The sequence below is a fragment of the Columba livia genome, chromosome 3 (genome assembly GCF_036013475.1).
Source record: "Columba livia isolate bColLiv1 breed racing homer chromosome 3, bColLiv1.pat.W.v2, whole genome shotgun sequence".
Lineage (NCBI taxonomy): Eukaryota > Metazoa > Chordata > Aves > Columbiformes > Columbidae > Columba > Columba livia.
In genome coordinates this window covers 50,508,317-50,513,905 of record NC_088604.1, presented here as the reverse complement: position 1 = coordinate 50,513,905, position 5,589 = coordinate 50,508,317, and positions in this window count along the sequence as shown.

Below are 5,589 nucleotides of genomic sequence, written 5' to 3'. Positions count from 1 at the left end.
TCATATTTTTTTTAAAAAGATGTCTATCTTTCCTCAGGCATTATCATATAGAGAATATAATTCAGTCATCACACCAAAAACTAGCATAATTTAAGCTGATTTCTCTTTGCAGACAACAGCACTGGAATATTGCACATACCAGGCACTCCAGCAGTCACCAAGAAACAATATTTTAACTGCAGGAACAAGTGATAGCCATTTAAGTTTGTACAGAGGTGAATGTATACTATTTTCTCTAGGTCTGTTAAAACTTTCAATACAAATAAGAAAGGTGAATTACACTACTCTCATCATACTATAACTAGCGCTGCATTTTTCTTCTGATTTACCTTCCTCCTACTAACCACTTTATAAAAAGTTTTCTAAAATAAAATATTTGAATATTGATTATTATGTGTTTTAAAAACATTATGCAGCCATTTTTTTTGTTAAGAGAAAAACAAGCATTAGGGCCATTGTATCATATCATGCTGCTTTGCATAAACACTGCATTTGTGTTTACATGGTGCACACCCAAGACAGACTTTTCCTGGCTGCTAGACTGTGAGACGCACAAAGGAACAGGGATCCAGTTTCAGAAGAGACTCAGTGGGTGGGTATGGCTGCCCCAGGTAGAATATACTACTGATGTAGTGTGTTAACACGCATCACATAGAGATGAAGACACTACACAGAGAAATGATAGGCATGTAAGAGAATATACTGGCCTGCCACTTAAAATGAAATCACTGCCGTGTTTTACTGTTGACATGAACACACAGAAGCAGAGCAAGTTCTCTTAGCTCCCAGACCAACAGTAATGACTATTCTATAGTATTAATACAAAACCACTATGAGTGTTAGCATTTTCCAGCAATGATTAAGGAAGAATATTCAGCAATCTGCCCCCTTGAAATTCAAAAGCAATTAGTAGAGAGCAATGTTGCCTGTGCTTATTGCACAAATAACCAAGGGAGAAAATCTGGATCTAGAGTTAGTTTTCTGTTTAGTTCTCTTTATCTGTTTGTTCTTTAATGACTTCGACATACTGCATGAAGTGATTTCATTAGCTAGGTATCTGCATGATGAAACCTGTGTTTCCTTCTCAGGAAAGCAGCCCCAAAGTCCTATTTACTTTTTTTTTAGAACTTTTGTAAAGTCTATGAATGTCTTCAGAAAACTACTTTTTCCATGTTAACTTTCTTCTGTGCTCTCAAGAGATTGCTAGCACTACCAGACAATGGGAGAAGTCAATAGTATTGTCTGTGACTTTCTCCTTGCATTTATGTATGTGTGATTAAAAGTTTGTAGTTGTGAATGTTGCTAATAGGTAGCACCTGAAAATACTTGTCACAGGTAAAAAGTTGCAGGGGTAAAAAGAATGAGTATGACTATGGCAAGAGTTAAAGAAAGATGTGGAGGGCTGGGTTGTACTGTATTTAATGCTATAAGGGATAACTATTCTATGAAAAAGTAAACTAATGAAAAGATTTTGTGTTTATCTCTACATTAAATTATTTTGGATTTTTTGGAGTGTATGATCTGCAGTGAGGTAGTTTAAAAGGCTCTCTTTGGCCTTTGATAATGAGGCTTATTACTGAGTTCTGCTAAAATGAACTGAGATAGCTGTATGTACAAGATCATGTACAGGGTTACATATTTTGGATAAGAAATGAGCTAGGTGATGGCAAGTTTTCTAGCTGTATTGTTCCATTTCTAGATTATGCAAGGAGAGAGAAGGATGGTGATCTGGTCATAATTCCTGTAGTATATGAGCAATGCCACTTTTCTACAGCAGCTGCCAGAAGGAAAAAATGAAGTGCTATAGATCCTTCATCTAAGACATCTGTTTTAAAAGTCTGCTTGTTTTTCACCAGGGTTACTCTGGATTTGAGAATGCCACCTTGATCACTTTTTGATAAGAAAAATAAAGGTTTAAACTTTTAGAGATATCTCATTTGCTATTTGCATAACCATTCACTGAGCTTTCAAAGTAGATGTGCTTTAGGAGAGAAAGAAAGAAATAGTAATAATTTATATTGTAATGCTGGCTGCAAATGCTGAAGCTGAAAGGTATTCTGTTTAAAAGCTCCTTATTGCTCCTTCTTCATGTCACTTAATAAATAAACACTATCTAAGGTACAATATAAATACTGTGTGAAAGAACAAGCTAATGCTCGTATAATGATGCAGAGAAAATGTGAAATAAAGCAAAAATGTGAAATAAAGTCAGCCAGTAACAGCAACAAGCAATTATAGGAAGGTATAAAAATATCTCCATTATGTTGTAAAATCATGTCTGGATGTAGCTACATATTAAAATTGAATAGTCACCTTTTCCACTAATGCTTTGTTATATACATTTTTCTGTCTCAAAACTGGCCTAGGACTCAAACAGCTGATGTTCATGTGCACTTACCAGGGGGAACAACTGCTCTAGAGTTTCTTCCATGTCATTAGCTTTAGTGTAGCATGGCTGCTGTGCCACTGCCTTAACAAGTACCTTTGAACGTATCTGCAAAACTTGCATTTCTAGAAGTGAGTCTGGGCTGGGCAATCAGCCTTGTATGCATACCTTTGAAACTGGATAGTTAAGCTTTACTGACCTGTTAAAACTAATAGTGTCTTTACTGTGATACTGGCTTATTGCAAATTCAGTGAATGAATCGTTATGTCTTGGACTAAAGGGTAACTTTGTATGCTTGTCTGCATGTGCTTGATTCAGGTGAGTTACCATTCTGGGAGCTTCTCTAAATGAGAACTATACCTATGTAGATGGAGGTGTTAGAAGAACACCTACAGACATTTTTATCCTGAAAGTAAAGCAACTTCTCTTGATTTAACTAATGTAATTTCAGTTTCATTTAAATCTAATCACCTTTTTCTATGTGAAGCTGAGTACCCATCTGAAAGTAATTTTATAACTTATTAATATAATAATTATTTTTTTTTTATAAAGTCCCTAAGAAGAACTTTGACAATACATCACTGCTTGTATTGAATTCCCTTCATGGTGCAAGTAAAAGTGTTCCTCATACTGAGCCAGCTGACTTGTGCTATTATATTATTTGGATACAAATGTTTATCAGGCAACTACAAAACACTAAGTAACTTCACAAATGCATTGAATTTCAAAGGTCAGAAAAGTATATAATACTTTATTTTATATTAGGTAACCAATTTATAGAGCTTCTGGAGTCCACTTTAACTCTGTTCAAGCAGTGACAGCATTAAGCAGTCTGAGACTAAAAGGAACTCAGTGGTAAGTGAATAATATCATGCCTATTATGGCTTATAATGTCATGCAGGTATTTTGCTGCTGTTTGCAGCAAGAAGCATATTACCAGCTGTATGATAAGCTGTAGAAATCAATTTTGTACATTATTTCTAAGAGAGGTATTTCCAAAAAGAATATGGCAAATGCTTCTTAAATATGCTATACCACCTGGCTACATGAAAAATAGTATCCTTTTGTTATAACACAAAGAGGGCAAAACAATCCAGATCCCATTTTTATTTCAGTGTGTCCTAGGTTTATCCTCAGGATGTTGTGTGAATACACAATCACAGAACGTTAGGGATTGGAAGGGACCTCGACAGATTATCTAGTCCAATCCCCCTGCCAGAGCAGGAACATCTAGATGAGGTTACACAGGAAGGTGTCCAGGCAGGTTTTGAATGTCTCCAGAGAAGGAGACTCCACAACCTTGCCAGGCAGCCGGTTCCAGTGCTCTGTCACCCTCACTGTGAAGAAGCTTCTTCTTATGTTTAAATGGAACCTCCTGTGTTCCAGTTTGTATCCATTGTCCCTTGTCCTGTCATTGGTTGTCACCGAGAAGAGCCTGGCTCCATCCTGGTGAAACTTACCCTTTACATATTTATCAACATTAATGAGGTCAACCCTCAGTCTCCTCCAAGCTAGAGACCCAGCTCCCTCAGCCTTTCCTCATGAGGGAGAATACATGTGGTTAACATAAATGTATTTTACAGTTACTTCTCTCTTAACAATATAAAGGCAGTTTTTATCAGCAGCTTCCTGTTAGGTATCTCTAGGAGTGAAAATAACCTAATTTTGGGAACAATGAACTATCCTATGTTTGGGCATGTATTGGTTTTGATGAGTGACACTGATAACAAGTAGGCATTTATATAATCTAATATAAAGGTACATGTGGCAACAGTCAGGCTTTCTAGGTACTTTTACAATCTCCAATAAATTAAGAAACCTTGGTCAGGACTTCTATAAGGAGTGCAAGTGCTGAAATATCGTATTTTCACATCAGCTGAAGAAACAGTAATCTTTTGTGTAACTGATACACATCCCTAGACTCAGATGCATCAGACTTCAAGTTCTAACAAGTCTGAGTCTCTATATAGATGCAAATACAAGAAAGCTGTAGTTACTGAGTTAAGTACAAATGTGATCATGCTAACATTCTGTATTTCCTCCTCCTGTGTTTGTAGCTGAGCTGAGGCAGGCAGAGAATATAGCTGGCAGATGTCAAACTGTAACTTGACTCAGATGTCAAGCCCTTTATATCAAATCCCAACTACCTTCATCTTGCACAGCATGCCTTAATTTTGGAAAAAGCAATTGCTACGTATCCTGTGGGATATGCCCCAAACTTGTAGAGCAGGGATCCTCAGCAGCAACAGTGTCAACACGGCCCAGGTATCGCCAGCAGCATTCCCAGCTCTGCATCAGCCCAGAGCCTGGGCAGGAGCCGCCTGCTGCCTCAGATGCCCGGCGGAGAGGCAAGCGGCGGGGGATGCGGGACGGAGAGCTGGGGTCTTCTCAAACAGGGGTCAAGCAGCTCTTCCATCAACCTTCAGGACTTCATTAATTAACACAAGAAAAAAAAAGAAAAACAAACAACCAAGAAAGAGTTGTAGAGAACTCCACTAACCAACCAACCAAATCCCACTTTTCTTGTGGAAAGCAGCAGAATGTGTGACTTCTCACTGCGGGGGGTGGGAGTGGTGGTACACGGCAAGACGCCCCCACCATATCAAACATCTGCCCCCTCCCCGTCCCGGGAAGACGGGCCGAGAGCGAGGCACCACCGCACTCAGCGCGGCGGGAAGCGTCTCCCGGTCACGGGCGAGGCAGCCCTGCAGCCCCGGCTGCTCCTGGGCGGGAAGCTGAAGGGAGTGACCACATCTTACTCCCGCGCTAAGCAGGGGACGGGCCCGCTGTTCTTCGGGCACGGGGCCGCCCGGTGAAGCAGGGGCTCCCTGTTGGCCACGGGCTGCCCCGCCGCAGCCGCTGCCCGGGCGCTACCCCTTCCCCGCCACCGCCATGCGATACCGCGCCCGCACGGGGCTGGAGCGGGCAGCCACTCCGCGCATGCACCAGAGAGTTCCGCTGAGGGGCGGGGACAGAGCCCGATGCCCGCCGGCGGACCGTACCACTGCGCGGCGTGGGGGTGGGCGAGGAAAAAGCTTTCTCCAATAATTCGATTGTGAGGATTTTCCGGTGGCTTCTTGCTTGAATTTGTGTGCGGCTAAGGGACAAGGGCAGTGACAAGCAGGCAAGAGCCCTTGCTTGCTCGGACGCCTCCTTTTTGCCTCCTTATCTCCCTCGATTCCCCCGGCGGCAGCGGATTGGGC